Genomic DNA, 20,098 nt, shown 5'->3' with positions numbered 1-20,098 from the left:
CAAAAAATTCCGACCTGGAATCTGGGACTCATACTTTAAAATGTAATGCAATTCCATACTTTCAGCCAAAAGTAAGAATTAATCATCTTTATAAAATATAATAAATTGCTCAAAACCTTCATTCCTCAATTTAAATTTTACAATCTGAGCAGTATTAATAACAATAACTAAAATATGCTAAAAATGTAAGATGTAAGTGAACTGAACAACATATAAGAAGTATATAATTTTATAGCTGTTAAAAATGTGATACTAATAACTTGCCTAATCGGCAATGTACAAAAATTTTTCCTGAAAAAGCATCTACAATAATATATTTCCTTTTTACAAATAGATAGTTATCAGTTATTATTATAGAAGCTGTTAATCCTGCCTGGAAAATAGACTATTACAGATGACTACTAAAGATTAATACGACTAATCCCACTAATTAAACAAATTTCATTGTATTTTATCAAAAGAAAAAAATAAACCATATATTCTATTCTGAAATATAGAAAAAGTTAATTCAGTACCATTAAAAATTATGAAGACTGAATAGTGAAAAAATTTTATATCATTAACAATTGTTAAGTTTAACTACAAGGTGTAGTGCAATGGATAGAGCTTCAACCTGAGAAGCTGAGGACCCAGGTTCAAACCCCCAAAGTCGCTGACTGGAGCCCAAAAGTCATTGGCTTGAAGACCAAGGTAACCAGCTTAGGCCCAAGGTTGCTGGCTTGAGCAAGGGGTCATTGCCTTGAGGAGGGAGTCACTGGCTTGGTTGAAGCCACCTGCCCCCACCCACCTTAAGGCACATATGAGAAAGCAAGCAATGAACTACTAAAGTGCCACAACTACAGTTGATGCTTTATCTCTCTCCCTTCCTTAAAAATATTTTTTTAACTACAAAATTTTATTATTTTGGGGAAAAGACTAAATGTAAAATGAACCAATATTAATGGTTGTTAATTCTGTGGGATAAAAATTAGTTGTTTGCTTTTTCTATACTTTACTGATGTCTCAAAAAAGTAGAGATTTAAGTATAATCCACTCCCAAAGTTCTGTATGTCTCAAAATGTATACACTTTTATATATCTAAAAAATAATAAATCTCATATATATATGACAGATTCTCACTTCTTCTAAATCCAAAATAATAAACAAAAATAACCAGATTATTGGGGTTTTAGTATATATTTTACATTCTACTTTTATGAGAAATATAAAAATAATTATAAAACAAGCTACTAGCATTGGGAATTTCTTTTTTAAGATTCAACCTGTTACTTGATCAACTCAATGACCTATATCTCTAATCTATAAATATCTACAACAGTATTTAGATAACCACATTACTCTAAGGGAAACTGCCTTAGTCACTGTTCTTGCTGATGAGGTAGTCATATCGAAAAAGATACTACTCTCTACCCCCTCCATACCCACCTACTCCCCATCAAAAATCTGAACAGAGTGCTAAGGATATAATAAAAGTGGCTTCCAAGAATAGCATCAGAGAGAACGGTTAGGAAGCTACTTAAGTTGTGTTAAAGGAGAGATGGAATTGGTGGCTTGGACCAGTGAGGTGACGATCCAAATGAAGAGAGAGAAATCTAGTATTTATTTCCAGGGGGAGCTGACAAAAGTTTTGACTACAAAAATTTTGTGGGGCTTATGAAAAAAAAAGAAATCAAGTATGACTCTCGGGTTTTGGCTTCAGCAACTGAGTGGTCAGTGGTGTTACATTTTGAAATTGGGCAGACTTGAGGAGATATAAATTTAAAGAAGAAAAAATAAAATTCTGTTAGGGATAGGTTGATTTTGAAGTGCCTAACAGCCATCCAAATAGAAACAGTTGGGTAAATAAGTCTAAAGTCGGGCATAGGTATTATTTTCAGGAGTTACTGGCACACGGATAGTATTTAAAGCCAAAGGCCTAGAAGAGTTTATCTAAGGAAAGCATATATGCAAAAAAGAGATAGGAACCCAGGATCAAGCTCTGTAGCTAACTCAAATTCATTTGATCAAAGAAGGAAGAGCTACAAAAGAGGAAGAACCCTAAAAAACTACTTAAAAAATCAGTCAGTGAGGTAAAAGGAAACTCCAGAAATCAAATTATTTAAAACTATACAAAGAAGACATGGACAGCTCTGAAATGCTGGAGTAGGGACTAATAAAATGAGGATAAGGGAATGACAGATAACATTACTTTCTAAGAAATCTATTGAGGAGTGTTGCTTTTTCTTCATTAAAAGTACATAAAGGCATGAACAGTCAGTGGTGCAGTAGATAGAGCACTGGACTGGGATACAGAGGACTCAGGTTTGAAACCCTGAGGTTATTGGCTTAAGGACGGGCTCATCCGACTTGAGAGCAGGGTCACCAGCTTGAGCGTGGGATCATAGACATGACCCCGTGGTCGCTGGCTTGAGTCCAAAGATCACTAGCTGGAAACACAAGGTTGCTGGCTTGGGCCCAAAGGTCACTGGCTTGAGCAAGGAATCACTTGCTCCACTGTAGCTGCCCCCCCCCCATCAAGGCACATATGAGAAAGCAGTCAACAACTAAGATTCTGCAACGAAGAATTGATGCTTCTTATCTCTCTCCCTTCCTGCCTGTCTGTCCCTATCTGTCTCTCTCTGTCTCTCTCACTGTCACACACACACACACACACACAAAAAAAAGTATATAAAGAACTATCCAACTCCAGCCTCTACTAGCCTTCCATGCTGGAGAAGAGATATACCCAACCCTCTCCTCCTCTAAGCCATCCTGTCCCAGGGGTTAAACTGAGAATCATTTATTAAGTTTACAGCTCAGATGTCCAAGCTCCTCCCTAAAAGACATCGAATCATCAGGCTTTAGAACACTTCCCCTACCCCCACATCTTACTAAAGGCCCATTTACTGGAGTTCCTGTTACCCAGCACATCACATCCCTGGTTTCAAAAAGAAATTACAACGCTTAACTAAAAAACAAAACATACAGATTGAAGACACAAAGCAAGAATCAGAGTCAGACTCAGATAGGGCAGAAAAGTTAGAATTAGCAGACCATAAATTTAAAACAACTTAAACAACTAATTATGATTAATTTTCTAAGGGCTCCAATGGAAAAAGACAACTTGCCAGAACAGGTGCATAACGCAAGTAGGGAATGGGAATTCTAAGGAAGAATCAGAAAAAATGCTAGAGATCAGTAGCACTGTAATCAAAATAATGTTTCATGGGCTGATTTCTTGACTGGACATGGCTGAAAAAGAATCTCTGAGTCTCAGGATATGTCAACAGAAATTTTTAAAAGCAAAGAGCAAAAGGACTAAGAAAAATAGAATACCCAAGACTATGAGATAACTACAAGTGTTCACATACCTTTTACATAATGAGAATTCCAGCAGTTGAAGAGAGAAAAGAATACTTGAAATAATAATGACTGAGAATTTCTCCGAATTAATATCAGATATCAAACCACAGACCCAGGAAGTTCAAAACTGACCAAGCAAGATAAATGCCAAAAATAAATCAAATAGCATTCAGCACTCCATAAAGAAAACAATGTATTAAACTTATATTGCAGCCCTGGCTGGTTGGCTCAGTGGTAGAGCGTCGGCCTGGCGTGTAGGCGTCCTGGGTTCGATTCCCGGCCAAGGCACACAGGAGAAGTGCCCATCTGCTTCTCCATGCCTCCCCCTCTCCTTCCTCTCTGTCTCTCTCTTCCCCTCCCGCAGCCAAGGCTCCATTGGAGCAAAGTTGGCCTGGGTGCTGAGGATGGCTCTATGGCCTCTGCCTCAGGCGCTAGAATGGCTCTGGTTACGACAGAGCGACGCCCCAAATGGGCAGAGCATCGCCCCCTGGTGGGCATACTGGGTGGATCCTGGTCAGGCGCATACAGGAGTCTGTCTGACTGCCTCCCTGTTTCCAGCTTCGGAAAAATGCAAAAAAGAAAAAAAAAAAAACAAGAAAAAACTTATATTGCATCAAGTTAAATTAATAGTATACTTACAACAAATAATAGTTCATTTTAAAAGTTTTACTAAAAATTATCATGTATTTTTCCTACTAGAATGAAAGCTGCATCAAGGCAGGATTTGAATGTTTTCAGTCAAAGCTGTATCCTAGGATACTGTTTGGTACACTGTAGGCCCTTAGTAAGTATTTCTTCAACAAATACCATACAAAATTATTTTAAAACTTTAAGGATGTATGTTTATGAGACATTTTATTGTGAAAAGAATCTTAAGACTAGAAAACATTAGCATAGAACATTGCTGTCCAATAGAAATATTGTGACTTACATTTATAATTTTAAATTTTCTACTAGACATATTTTAAAAGTAAAAAGAAAAATGAATTCAATTTTAATTTCATTAAACCCAACATATATATTACTTCAACATGTAATCAATAAAATAATTCTTTAAAAATTTTAATATATTTATTGATTTTAGAAAGAGGAAGGGAGAGACAGAAACATTAATCTGTTCCCATATGTGCCCCGATCAGGGTTAGAAATGGCAACCTTTATGTGTGAAGACTACACTTTAACCAACTGAGCTATCGGGCCAGAGCTAAAAAAGAAAAAACATTTTTAATTTTAGAAAAGAAGGGGGGTGGCATCGATGTGTTGTTTTACTTATTTACACACTCATTGGTTGATTCTTGTATGTGCCCTGAGTGGGATGGCACCCACAATCTTGGCATATAGGATTAACTCTTAACTCTCTAACCAACTGAGCTACCTGGCCAGGGTCTAAAAATTTCTTAGGATGATAAATACTTTACAGCCTTCTATAGGTGTGCTATGTCTTCAAAATCCAGTGTTTATTTTACATTTAGCAAACACATAATTTGGACTAGTCACATTTCATGTGCTCAGTTGTCATGTGGCTAAGGAACTACTGTACTGAACAGTACACAGTATAAACTATGTGACCCCCCCCAATTAAACAGGAATCAACTATTAACTAAAATATTTCTGTCTCTGAAGTTCCTAGTGAAACAAGTTGTTTAGTAGTTTTAGACACCTGTAATACTTCAGGTTATACAGAAAGAATATGGAAAAAGTAAACCCTAAAATGGCTTTCTAATTATGTACATAATTGTTTGCAAATAAAGTATTTGGACCTTGGCTAACTCTAAGAATTTTCTTTCTAGCTGTTAAAATACTGTTCTCTATTTATCTGAGGCACCACCATATCTTTGATAAAACTCAAAATACTCAGGCAAAATAAGTCTCCTTTCTGAAAGAGCTTAGCCTCCTGCTATGGAACTTCAAAGAATCTGGAAGGGATAAAACTGAAAAAATAAATTAAATTTCTTTAAACACAACATACAGAAATTAAAATGTTAAGCTAACAAGAGTTAAGAGCGAAACTGCAAGAAACCATATCAGTACCCTTTCAAAGAAAGCAGTTAGATCATTTTGATTATCTATCAAGAGGCAACAGTTCAATATGATCCAAAACTCAGTTCTATTTCCCCGACAGGAATTTCACTTTTATGTTTTTATAACAGAATTTTCAACTTACATTCCAGTTTAACTAAAAATAAACAGTAATACCTCAGCACATCCATAGCCCAGAAAGTTTTGAGTGGCAAAGAAAACAAATCTGTTGTAAAACTGTTACAGATAATCCACCAAGTAACCCTCCAAAGAGCAGTCCAGATCTCAATATATATCTAGTTTTCTTAGAAGTCTAATAAGAAAATATTGCCAGAGAGAAAATTTCAGTAAGACAAGCTGAAGTTTATGCCATTAAATAATAAATACTTAAAAGCTATGTAGACTCAAAACTTTTTTTTCTTTTAGGTTATATTAAATTTCATTATTATAAATAAAATCAAATTAATTGAGTAAAAAAATGAGGACTGTAAAGTAAGTCTACAATATACATTCTAACTTTGGTCTACAATTTAATCCAAACAACATTCATTGTAAATTAAGGAAGAAATTACCATATTCCCCCATGTATAAGATGCACATTTTTCTAAAAACTTTGGGATCTAAAAACTGAGTGCGTCTTATACCGGGGTTGTAGATATTTTTACTTATATTTCCTGCTTTTTCACACTTGTTTTTGCACTCATTGTTGAAGACAGTGATTCGTCATCACACACAGATGAGGACAAGCTAATGGATGGGAGTTTTGACAGTGATGAATTGTATGAATTTTATGATGAATAAAACTTGAGTTCAATAACTTTATGTAATACATTTTTTTCCAAATTTGGGCCCCAAAATTAAGGTATGTCTTCTACATGAGAGCATTTTACACATGGAGAAATACGGTAGTTGTTCTGACAGTATTATTACTACAAATAAACAGCCTTCCCCTGTTGTCTCCAAAATGTTTTTATTAGTGATCTTTACTTTTAAGATTTATAAATCATGGGAATGCAGCATAATCAAATGTCAAAATAACCTAGAGATGTTTTCCCTGAACATATGTACCCTGATTTATCAATGTCACCCCATTAAAATTAATAATAAAAATAAATAATTTGTTTAAAAAAGATTTATAAATCATATGTATTTATGAATTTAGCATTAACTAAATGCTATCTCCTTGGACAAGAAATATATAAACATGTCCTCCCTCAAAAGATTTTATGTACATAGTGAGAGAATTACAATATCAATAATTAGAGTTGATCCTGACACAATATTCAGGTCAATACAAATTAATATACAAATCACATATCCTAAAACTTTTTGACACACTTTCTAAAGAAAATCGAAAGTTTGCCAATCTATCTACTGAGTTGAAACTGATAATTTCAACGGTCTAGATCAGTGGTAGTCAACCGGGTCCCTACCGCCCACTAGTGGGCGTTCCAGTTTTCATGGTGGGCGATAGCGGAGCAACCAAAGTATAAATAAAAAGATAGATTTAACTATACTAAGTTGTTTTATAAAAATTTATTCTGCCAAACAGCGAAAATCCAACATAAAGTACTTGGTGAGTAATTATTATTATATGCTTTAACTTGCTATAACTCTGCTTTATAAATTTTATAAAGTAAAGTTACTTCCCTACTTTATAAATCACCATTACTGTGGAACCGGTGGGTGGTTAGAAAATTTTACTACTAACAGAGATACAAAAGTGGGCGGTAGGTATAAAAAGGTTGACTACCCCTGGTCTGGATTAAGAACCACCCTTCCTCCTGAGAAGGAACATTAAAAATTAAAGAGCATATCTGATTTTCCCTCCATTCAATTACTGCTTCAGATTTTACTCTGATTTATATTCTAAATATGTATGTATATTCCATATAGTCCATGGAAAATAGTCTTTCCAAATCTACACTTGAACATTAAATTTACTCTTTCAAATGGAATCTGGGTAATCCCAATGCTCTAAAATGCAGAGCAGGAACACAAACTATGAATAAAGTATCACTAAGAAGGCAGATTCATACATAAATTAAAAGAAAGTGAAAAGACTACCTAACAACAGCATCTTGAGAGATAGAAGCTGAAGTAGTAACAAATATTAAATTACTTCCACATTTACAACTTAAATGTTTCAGAGAGTTGATACATTATAATAACTGAGAAGAGTAGGGGGAAAAAAGTTAATTCTTATAACAAAATATGAGCAGCTCTTTCAAACATTACTGAAATATATAGGAACTCTTTCTTAATTTGTAACTCATAAAGAAAAAAAATTCAATTGAAACAATAGAAATAATGAGAAAGAGTATACATTAATATAACGTTATTTCTCTAAAATCTAGGGATTAATGGAAGGTATGAATTCAAAATACAGTGTTGTATTTTCCAGATTTATTTATGCCACATACGGGCATTCTCAATTTGCAGCCTAAAACACTGCAGTAATTGGCATGACCAGGGTACAGTTACCTCAGTACTTTGTACTCAACACTGTTTATAGCAAAAAGTTTCACTTGGAAAACTATGCCTAAAAAGGAATTCTCCTTTGAAGACTAAAAGAATTTAATTAAAGATAAAGCCACTTGGGTGGTCACATAACACATCAAACAGATCATACTTCAAGCAGAATTATTACTACTCAGTTGTAAGTGCATGACTCATAGGAATATAAATGAAGTCTTTTTTTTCTGTGTACCTCAACTTAGATCCAGAAATTGACATTAGAAGTACACTATCACATTTGCTCAGTCTACAGGTTTTGGTTCCAATTTAACTTCATGTGGTTAAACACTGATTAATGACCAACTACCAAATAAAAAAAAATACTTTTAAAAACATGCTTAAGAGTACTTGGTCTTACAGAACTGGAAACATACAATAAATAACAAGTTGATTAAAATATTAAAGTCTCAATATTATTAATGAATGCATTTCCTCCCAATTCTGCATTACCTAGAGAATTTTCACATCCATAGTGTTTTTAAAAACCTACAAATATTATCAAAAACTTCCATTATGAATTGTCTCCAGATTTTCATTATAGAGTGTGTACAGGCAAGTACGATATTACCATTTTTATTAACATTTGCTGGTAGTTTATCCCACACAATCAGGGAGGAAGTACAGTTCAGTGAAATCTCTCTTTAGGACATTTAAAAGGAAAAAAATACAAATCTTTTAGAAATGATACAGCTATCTTCCTTGCCTTTCTAAATGAAACATAATGAAAGTAATGTAAGATTGTATGGATGATTCAGGGTTATCCATACAGTCCTGTAATACAGTAAAGATTTTAAAAATAGTCGTATAAGAGATGAGATACTTTAAAGTCAGTAAATTGGTTGCTAATTACCTATTAGCGGTCACTTGGTGTTGTAAGCAGCCCCATTCCTTCCTGTTTGTAACTTGACAACCCTAATCAATAAACAAGTCCCAAACACAATTCTAAACCTGAAGAAACAGCTTTCTCCGCTTTCAAATACCATCTAATTCGGTATAGATAAATGTAAAAGGGCAAGGATGTTAATAACTGAATAAATGAAAAGCATGAAAACAAAAACCATATATAAGTTTTACACAGTGAACTAAAGCCAGTAAATGATATTCTAGGCAATAACTGGTGAGTTATCAAGAACAATCTGAATAATAAAGAAACTTTAAACAGTAGAGATTTTTTTAAGACAAAAAAGGCTACAAGTGAAAGAATGACCAAAGTGAAATTTGTAAGTGAATTCCATACAAGATAGATAATGAATAAAGGAAATGAAAGTCTATGTTATCATGATAAATGCTATCAAACTTGGATGGAGCTCTTAGATAATGCAGCAGTTGGACAACAGAAGGTCATTGGACCTTTTAGAAGACCATGTGATAAGATCAGTGCCTCCCTCTTACCCCTACCCACTCCTCACACACACAGCAGTATTCAAAGTAATGGAGCAGTGAGATAATAATACCCAGTGTATTGTCAACAATGTATCTGTAAATTGAGTATAACAAGAAGTAAAAGTAAAAAACACAATTCCCTGAGTTTCTAGAAGTCAAAAAGGTAAATATTAATAGCCAATTGGCAAAGATTCATTAAGCATTCACAGTGTGATTTGCAGCATGTCAAATGTAAAATATTATATTCCTCTCCCTCAAGCAGTTTACAATAAGTAAGGAAAATAGATATATCAGACATTAAGTGAAAAATAATTTTATGCAAATTAAAGCAAGATTTTCATTTTAATACTAATACCAGGTTATGAACAACGTTGTAATATGAGGCCTGTTCATAAACTAGATGAGTATGAATCAATACATTCCAAAAGTTCATTTGATGATGTTACAAGAGCTTAAACACACCTCTCTCTCTCTCTCTCTCTCTGACTCAGTAATTCTTCTACAAATCTAAGGGAAAAATATTTTTCAAAGACTTATATAAAAGGCTATTCTGTTAGTGAAATTTACACTAGCAAAACATTAGAAACACCCCAAACATCTGCCAATAAAAAATTTAAAGTTACATGATGTAATGTTAAGCAACCTATAATAATTTTTGCAGACTAATGACATGAGAATGTTTATGAGGTAAAGTTGGATGAAAATGCTAAATGCTCTCATTATTAGGAAAAATAAACAAAAAATGCATAGGGAAATATTTAGAGAGATATATAAATTGTATTATTTCCAGTCATCATGATTTTCCAAATTATTTTGAACTAATTTAACAAGAAAAAAAAATTGTTATTTGAAAAGGCACATCTCACACACACCAAAAAGTAAAAATATTAATGTGACAGAACTGGCCTGGATTAAGAAAAGTTTCATGTTAAAAAAATGTTCCACAAGGGCTGGGAAAAAGAAGAAGTGACTATCTAGATTAAAACTATGAGGAAATGATGGCACCCTTGGCACTGAGTTAAGTAAGTGAAAACTGAGGGAGAACCAAAGATAATAGTTACAACAGATTTTGAAGATATTCAAATATCCTATTTCATGATTCATTGTTTATATTTTCCCGGTATGCTGGCTTTAAAAAAAAACACCTGACTTTGGTTATAAAACCTGTTACGTGACAATTTCTCTATTTGTAGTTTTGGTAAAGATTATAAATCACTTTTAGTAAAACTGGGCATTTGATTTCATAACCATCTTTCAGGCAGGGACGATACTGTGAAACTATTTACAAGAGAAAATAGAGATTGGAGGAAAAGCTGTGACTCGCCCAAGGAAATAGCTAGTAAAAAGTGGCAACAGCAGAGACCAGTCACTGCTAAGCCTCTTTCTCAAGCAATCGACCTTCCAGAACACCGGGTTCTCTCCGATATTAATTTAGAGTCACTTTTTCCTAGTAAAAAAACATTGCGGGTTTTGTCCGCAGTACTGGTCAAGACCTCACTCAGGTTTTTGTTAACCAACCTGCCCCTTCCTTCATTTTGAAAACATTCTTGCTGACCAAAACTAGGCACGAAGTTATGCAAACCGGTTAAGGAAAGACGATAGAACCGATCCTCTTAAGTCTCGCCAGCTGACTAAAAAGTTTGGGGAAACCAAAAGGAATGTGCCTCCCACGGTCCCCCTCCTGCCCCACCATCCCCCCCTCCACAGCCCACGACCCCGCCCCTGCCCCCGCCGACCACCGGGAATGGGGAGGCTCTGCCCCAGTCAAGCAAGGAACTAACGAAGCATTAATTTCCCGAAGTGGAAAAACATAACACGAACGCCCATGCAGTGTCCTCATTCTTGGATATAAAAAACTGTCGTCATCCGTTCCAGTGTTTTGTATTTTTTTTAACATTTTATTTTTCAATTAAGAAAAAAAGATAAAAATTATAAACAATGGCAATACGTATCTACCGATAATTGAGTCTAAAAACAAAAGAACATCTAGTAGCTTCTTTAATGACCCAACATAGTCTTGTATTTCTTGCTACCAAACAGCACAGAACTCAAATTTCTCAGCAACCTCGGTCGCTTCGGCACACCGAGAAGCGACACAAACACATTCCCCAGTAATACTCTAGATTTCCCACCTCCAATCTAATTCCAAATGCCAAATCAACGTTTGCCTAAAATAAAGTATGAAATAAATAAACCAATGGTCATATCTAGTACAGCTGGCTGTCCCTACAAACTCCCCCAAAACAGACAGAACCACACCCGCAACCGCGGAGCTGCAGCAGCCGAAACAGGAGGCAGCCCCACAAGACCACGTGTTCTGCCTTCTGCGCACGCGCCCGCCAAAACAAAAGGAAGGTCTGCCAAGCCCCGCCCCGTCCCCACGTGACTGCTCCTAAGTCCGCCCCCAGCCTCTCCCTCCACCCCTTCCCTCCCCTCCCCTGAGCTACAGCCAAGGCTGTTAGGTTTAGCCGTTTAAATCTGGCTGCGGTCCGACCCCTGCCCTAAAGCACAACCCTGTGCCGGGACCCAGAGTCTTAACAGCCCAGAGAATTCGAGGGGCGAGGGAGTTGCCGATCGGTCGCCTGGCCCGCAAGTCCACCCGGCGGTCTTCTCCGCTTTCTCCTCCCCGCGCTTCCCGGGTCCCCAGCAGAAGAGACCCACCCCCCTTAGCCCGCCGCTGCGACGCCGGCCACTCGCCTGCTGGGGCGCCCTGGCTCCCCTCCGCCGCCGCACCTTCGGTCCGGCCGTGGTGGGGGCTGCTGAAGTGCTCTCTAGCTGCCCACCCGCCTCCCCCCACCCGGGGCGCCGCGGACTCGTTTCCAGAGCGCGCCCCGATCCTCCCCCGCTGCCGCCGCCGCCGCCGCGGTTTAACAGTCTGCCCGCTGCCCGCACCTCCGGGCGCTCGGGGCACAGAACCCGCCGCGGTTGGGGGGGCAGGGGGCGGGGCGCGGCGCCGGCCAATGGTAGCGGGGGAGGGGCAGCGCCATGCAAATAAGCGCGGGTGGCGGGGAAACCCCGGCGGGCGGGGCCTGCGAAAGCGTTCTGGAAGTGGTTGGCGCCCGACGCCCGAACTCCGCTGCAGAGGCTCGGCGGCTCCCTCGGGGCACGCTTCGCGTCTCCCCGGCTTCCTCCTTTCCCCCTCCCCGTGCCAACCGAGGAAAAGAGACCTACACAACAAAAACGCGATCTGGTGACTTCCCGCCTTTGCTTTGCTTTTTCGGTACCACTGTGACAACGAAAACAAAGCGCTGGGCACAGTGAGGCTGCTAGACACCTGGCCGCCCCCGCCGGCTCCGGGCGCCCGGACCGTCCCTCCCCTCCGCTTGGGTGGCAAGTTTTAACAAAGCTTTATCATAGGTGCCAAGTTTACATGTCTCCGTGCATTTGCTTTTATTCGAGCTGTGCCTTCGAACCTAAAGTCGTAATTCTGTATGATCCCCAAGGGGCCCTCAAACAGGGTGACAAATCTGCCTTGGATCCATCTGGGTCATGTCATGATAAAAATCAGGAGCCACCAATTCAAGCATTTTGAAATCTGTCCAGAGCTGGTTTGAATGGCGTTGGAGTTAACTCCATTCTGCAGTAGCGCAGTCAAATAAATAAACGGAATTTTATGTGGAGATAGTTGGCCAGGGACTTATAAAAACACATCCTAGAGTCTTGCACCTGGACCCGCAGCGCTCCAATCACCACCAAACTACACCCAGCATTTCCCAGCCACGCACTCTTAAAAAAAAAAAAAAGCAAAACACCTCAGTGTTAAAGATAGCTTAGGTTAGAGGCTTTCCTCAGCACGCAATTTACACATGGAATGATTTAAGGGATGAACTTTAGATCCAGAAGACAATTGCCATTATTTAAACCTTATTAATTGGATAAGCTCATTGGGGGAAGGAGGAGGCGGCGGGGGGAAAGGAGGGAAAAATCCAAGACACTGGAGTTACAACAGAGCATAATTCATGATACAGATTACTGGAATTGGAAAATAACCGGTTTGTTTACTAGTCTTTCTGGTAGTATGTGACTTTACTGAAATAATTTTTATGACAAGCTGCATTTATAGTAAAGAATGCGTTTTAATAATTGCTCAAGACGAAATTGTACCTTCAAAGGAAGGATTTTGGAGAAATGGATTTACCTTCACTGGAATAAAAATTATAAGCGAATGATGCATTGTGAAAATTAAGTCAACAAATACCTATTGGATATTTACCATATTTAAAGGGCTGTCATAGTCCCTGGGAACAGAAATGCAAAAATTATTAAGGCTTTAAAATATGCTTTTTAAGTTAACAATCTGAGAAGTCAAATAAGCATGTGTTGAGATACTTCAAAGGAGTTTTTTAATTTGAGCTGGGTATTTTAAAAGACTTTAGGTAAAAAAGGAAGGAAGACATCAATAGTTCAGGACATAGTATCTTTGAGTTTAAAAGTTGAGTTATGTATATCATATTTTGGGGCTGGGAAAGTACAATGTCAAATAGATTGAGTAAATCTTGAAATAGGAATTCAGATTTTAACTTTAAGGAGTTATAGTGCCAGCAAATCACTTGAGGATACAGTTTTCTCCTATGAAATAATTATCATTATCAAGATATTAATATACATATTTACCAAATGTATGTGCTTGCACAGAATTTATGGCAATAAGCAAACTTCCTGCCCTCACGGAATTCATAGTGGATGATACAGGCATTAATCTTTGTAATTACACTAGTAATAATTCAGTAGGCAACTTTGCATACATTATCTAGTTTGTTCATCAAACAACCCTTACCAGGAAGTAGGCTATTTACAATAGTCTAGGAAGGTTAATTCTTTTATCTTATAATCAGTCCAGCAGTCTGCCAAATTTGCACATCTTAAATAAAAAATTTAGGCTATTAAGCCATCATACAAAAAAATTTCTCATTCCTTTTATATTGATTTATGACACATTAAAAATAATAGGAATAGGGGGAGTGGAGGAAATAAATGCCAGTTTTTCAGAAACTAGAATACCAAAGCTCCTTAATACAAAAATTGACACACAGACATTTTTCAATTTTTTTACACCTATTGTTCAGCAAAAACCTGAAAAATACATAGTGAATTTTTCAGAAAGTACATTAAAAACATTCCGATTTCCAAGAAAAAAAATATAATGATGTCTAGGAGACTTAAAAGAACTAGTAGGAGCAAGGAGAGGGGAAGGGCACCATTTTTGCTGACATAATTAGGACCTGTCTGGAAACCTGTAAAAGTGTCCAGGTAAGCTACCTTACAATGATTTCATAAGATAAACTTCTTTCCTCAACACTGTTTTTATTCAGCCCTTTCATTCAGGAAATACGTGTGTGGCACTTAGTATACAGCTGACATTGTGATAAATGCTAGTGATACAGAAGAAAGATCATACCCTAATCTTAAACAGCTCACAACCAGGGAGAGATTACAAGCAGAGCATTTTCTGTCCCCCTATCTTGCTCTCTTCTTCTCTCACCACTTATCACCATCTAACATAACACAGATTTTGATTCTTTTGTTGTTCTCTTGTCTCCCGAGGCTAGAATGTAAGCTCCATGAAGTCAGGCACTTTTGCTGTTTTGCTCACTGCTGTATCCCCAGAGCCTAGGACAGGGCCCAGCACATCTTCTCAGCACATAATTGTTGGATGAATGTGTGCATTTAATTCTCACATTTTGCAAAGTGAGTGTTATGTTCATTTTCCAGGATTAAAAAAAACCAAACAAACCTCAATGAGTTTAAATATTGTATTCTATATTCTCAACACTAATGAAATGGCCAATCTTGGATTTAAAGACAGATCTACTTAGCTCCAAAGCCAGAAGTCTTTCCTTACTACCTCTCACAGAATAGAAAGCTAGTTTGGAAGCATGTACTATTTTCTTCTCTATATTTCTATGCCCAGGGCGACTATCCTCCACTGTCATATTCTTGCATATTTAACCCCCTCTTTTTATGATGTTTAGAAAGTGGAACAGGAGAAGAAGAACTAAAAGTGACAATTACTATTCAGGATTGCTTTATCTCTAACTCTCCATTATGACAAGCAAACAAAGGGCTGGGGGAGATAGCAAGAGTTATAGAATTTTTAGAACCAGGGCAGGATACAAAAGTGGTTAGAACTGACCCATGCCTATAGGAGAATGAAAAATGACTTCGTATATGCAAATATCCATAAGACCTTTATTCACAATAGTCCCAACCTGAAGAAAACCCTAAGATCCACCACCTGTAGAGTTAAAAGACAAATTGTGGTACTTTTATATAATGAAATACTACTCAGGAATAAAAAGAAACAAATTACTGATACACAGGGCAACATAGATGAGTTGAAACAGTATGCTGAAAGAAGCCAGACACTAAGAGTAAATATTGCGTCATTCCAATTATATAAAGTCTACATAAGACAAATCTAACCTATAATGACAGAAAGTAGATGAGCAGTTGCTTAGGCCTGGGGTGGGGAGAATTGAATGGGATGAATATAAGGAGTGATAGAAATACTCTATATCTTGATCATGGTAGAAGTTAAATTGGTGTGCATATGTCAAAGGTCATGAAAACTTATGCTTAAATCAGGTAAACACTTTTTTATGAGAATTATTCTTCAATAATGTTAATTTTTCAAACAAGGGCTCTCTAATGAGGGTTGACTCAGAAATCTCTATTTGTTTTAGGTCTAAAACATGGACAGGCAGAAATTTAAAAACTAGTCTGTATCAATTAGGATGCATATAGCCTGTGAAATGTATCCAGAAGCCCAAAATAATGATGGCATAAAAACATAAAGTTTAATTATCTCTCTTAAGTTATTTTATTGATTCTAAGACACTATGTTTTCACAATTTACTATTTCTGAAATTAGAACCTTGGTATTTATGCAATAACTAAGCATCGAGTCTGTTTTATTACCAATGGGCTTTTTCTTAATATATAAATAAAGGTATATCTTAAGATTTAATAAAACATAGTTTAAGAAAAGAAAGTTTAGAGATAGGTGACCCATAGCTGATATAATAGCTCCACAAAGTCGCCAGGGATTCATGCTCCTTCCCATTATTCTCTTCTGCTTCCATTCTCAAGGTAACTTCATGGTCCCGTGTGGCTACTGGAGCTCCAGCCGTCATATCCACTTCGCAAGCAAGAGTCAGAAAAAAGGATAGAAGGCAAACAGAACCTTTAAGTTACCTCCCCTGAATTTCCTCTTAACAATTTTATAACTTCATTGTATGGACATAATGAGATGTAATGGAGACCAAAAAATATAGCTGAATTTGAATACACTGTCAACCTCCAGTAATAAAGGGATTATTAGGAAGAAAGGGAGAATCGATGATGGTTAAGAAATGGTCTCCACCAGTTTCCAAAGCAAAATGTCTAGAACAGCTAAATGTAACAAGTTGGTTTGGGAAGCAGGAAGGTCAAACAAAGAGAAAACTAAAAGAGTTTTTGAACTACAGTACATTTTTTTTTTCAGGCTCTGTGGCTTTGCACAGGATTGTTAGGAATGCTGAGGACATTGATGTTATTAGAAAGAATAATGGTGCACAGTCTACAAAGATAGGCAAAGGTAGTTTAGGACCAAAATATGGAAGGATTTGATGCAGCCTTAAGTAAGGAATGTCATTTATTTTGTAGGTATTTGTGAAACCATCGAAGATTCTTGCATAAGTGAAATGATAAAAGTGTTGTTTTTGAAACACTAATCCCATAAGTCTTTACCCTAAATAGGCATATCTAGAAATATTGGTCATAAATTACCACAATTGAAAAAGTATCACAACACTCTGATTAAATTCATATGAAATGTGAACATCATGGCAATTTCTTGGGGTTCACTGAAGGTATTACATATATATTGTAACAGCAGTTCTATTTCCTCAATTACATATCATGTGTAAGAGCATATGAAAGTTGTATTAGTCATGATGGGCCAGGTTATGATGCAATAACAAATAACCCTAAAGTCACAGAGATTTAACACAAAGACGTTTATTTACATCCCACCAAGTTTTTTCAAGGTCCAGATAACTCTTCAGAGCACTCGTTATCCATCTGTTGGATCTATATTCCATGCTTTGCTCTCCACAGCATTTCTATAAATGCTGCCATAGGAAAAGACATGTCCCTCCCATCTATTGTCCTTTGGGAGGGACTAGTCACACAGTCCTGCCCAATTACAAGGGAATCAGAAAATATCAACTTCTCATGTGAATGCTAAAACTCTTTATTACAGCCATGGCCAGATAGCTTGGTTGGTTACAGCATCATCCCTATACACAGGAGTTGCTGGTTTGATCCCTGGTCGGGGCACATACAGAAACAGATCAATGTTTCTGTCTCTCTCTCTCCCTTCCTTTCTCTAAAATCAATTAAAAAAAAAAAACTTTTTGTTAAACTCTTTATCACAACAGTCAGGTAAAACATTTTTAAAATGGCATCAATGAGATTATCTTTTTTTTATTATTATTTTTATTTATTTATTCATTTTTTAGAGGAGAGAGAGAGAGAGAAGGGGGGAGGAGCAGGAAGCTTCAACTCCCATATGTGCCTCGACCGGGCAAGCCCAGGGTTTTGAACCAGCGACCTCAGTATTCCAGATCGATGCTTTTATCCACTGTGCCACCACAGGCCAGGCAATGAGATTATTTTTTATTTGAGATGTGACAAACTCCAGGCACTAATCCCAACAATCAGGATCTAGTTCAGGGGTCTCAAACTCGCGGCCCGCGGGCCGCATGCGGCCCGCCGAACAATTTTGTGCGGCCCGCAGACTAATCCACGAAGTTCAAAATATTTTGGATAAAATTAAGTAAGCCTAGGGGCCTACTTGTATTTTTCATTTCTCTAGCATCCTAGCTAGATATTAGCTTAGTTAACAGCAGTTGTGACGCGAACTACAGTTTCTGGTCGTTTTGTGACACTGAGTAAACTGCATGTACGATTGTGCTTGTTGTACTGATTTTTTTTTGTTTTCAACTGCAGTGAGAAAAGTGTTGCGTAACAGTTGCCTTTTGTAGACCTAGTGCGGCCCGCCAAATGGCTGTGATCTTGCTCTACAGCCCACATGCTGAGTTGAGTTTGAGACCCCTGATCTAGTTTGTAGTTTTTATAGTAGGCATTTTTGGGTTTCTATTCCATAACTTCCCTTTTCTAATATTTTCTTGATTTTCATGCTAGTATCAGCCTTCCATCCAGCTCATGTGCTATAAGTGAAGCTGCTCCTACCTGCATGTCCCAAAGTTGGCCCTAATTGATTTATTACACTTTCTTTGGCACAAGCATTGGTTCAGAGGTGGGCATGTGACAAAAACTAGTCCTGTGAGAGTGAATTTCAGCACATATACCTAACATGCTGAGCAAAAGTGCATTCTCTTACTCTAGACATGAACAAGAAAGCCCATTCCATGATCCAGTTTTAGAAGTAGGTCTATACTCACTACAAACAGTAGAACACAGACATGAAAAGCAACTGGAAGAGTGAATCCCTACTGACAAAGCAGAGCTGTCAGTCAACCAGCTCTGAGTCAACCCTAACTGTGAGCTTTCCAGTTTAGTGAGCCCTTTCTTCATTTTTTTAAGCCAGGTTTGAGTTTTCTGATTTTTGAAACAGAAAAAAAAAAATCTAACTAATGTAATATTCTACTATAAAATGAAACATAACTTCTCTTGGGATATATCAAGATAAACTTCCAGTGAGTTAAAGTTTAAGGAAGAGACTCAAGAAAGAATACGATTTTTTATTCTTGTAATCAAAATAATTTCAGGGTTTTATGAAACAGAATGTAAAATAAATAAATTTGATAGTAGCTTGAAACTAGAAAATCCCCACTAAACAAAACTAGGCATCTTTGGGAAAATGGCTGATTGCAGCTACAATGCAAACGTTGTACATGACGCCTATGGGAAATTTGGTTTGCTGGAGAGCGAGGGCTCTATCATAAATAGCAGGTCATGCCACAGTGACACAGGATTACATGATGCCTGGTATTTGCTTTAATATAATCCATACATGTAGGGTGTATATGGATATATGACTAAATATTAGTCATGAACTGATCATTGTCAAAGCTGGGTGATGCACACATGGGATCTCATAATACTAGTCTCTATATTTTTGTACATTTGACATTATCTTTAATAAAAAGGAAGAGATATAAGAACAAATTTGAAGGGACTTGAACTGGCCTAAGATGAAACATTTTATGCATCAAAAGAAAAATTACTGCAATTAATTAAAGTACATCAATTTTCCAAAGTCCAGTTCTTAGTAATACTGATAGTGTCATTACCATTGGAAGCTGCCGGGCACCTGCTCATCACACTAAAAATTGACAAAAGGAAAATAATCAGGAATTTATTCTGCTTTTCACTTACAAGTCGTGTGTCAGGATATGGCAGCCATGAGGAAATAACTCCCAGAAGTCCCTTCAAGAAAGAAATTCCCATTTCGTTGTAAGGAATACAGTTAACTGCTACCCCTACCTCCCCTCCCCCCCCCCAGTGGCAGTTAGCACTTTTAGGATCCACACTAGCTTTTGAGTTGAGGAACCAGGGACTGGCCATTTTTACTAACGGTGGGGCTTCTCTAATGGACTCTCTTCACTCCAGAGGTCCTCATTGCATTGAGCAAGACTGTCGGTTCTGCTTCGCAGTCTAAGGCTCCAGTTTTCTCTACTCGATATGACTTCCTTCCCCCTTCCCTTTTCATTTTTCACAGGTTTTATCTCTCAATAAGCCTCTTGCACAGCTGTGTCTCGGCTTCTGATTCCTAGAGGGCCAATCAGACACACAGATTAACTGGAAAGTTGATGAAAGTTATTCTTTATGA

The 20,098-nt window shown here is 37.3% G+C and overlaps 1 protein-coding gene across 2 annotated transcripts in view; it reads right to left on the bottom strand.

Moving 5' to 3' along the window:
* The window catches only part of KANSL1L (KAT8 regulatory NSL complex subunit 1 like), a 120,422-nt gene extending 108,328 nt beyond the window's left edge, over window positions 1–12,094 (bottom strand). Inside the window, exon 1 of one of the 2 annotated variants that reach the window (XM_066233452.1) lies at window positions 11,959–12,094. The gene's annotated coding sequence lies outside the window, so the exon portion shown is untranslated. The remainder of the gene's footprint in view (window positions 1–11,958) is intronic. The other variant, XM_066233453.1, reaches the window with a different exon arrangement.
* Between the last annotated feature and the right edge of the window lie 8,004 nt (window positions 12,095–20,098).

This window comes from Saccopteryx bilineata, chromosome 5 (assembly GCF_036850765.1).
Source record: "Saccopteryx bilineata isolate mSacBil1 chromosome 5, mSacBil1_pri_phased_curated, whole genome shotgun sequence".
Taxonomy (NCBI): Eukaryota; Metazoa; Chordata; class Mammalia; order Chiroptera; family Emballonuridae; genus Saccopteryx; species Saccopteryx bilineata.
Note: the sequence above shows the minus strand (reverse complement) of the source record. Positions and strands in the feature narration are given on the sequence as shown.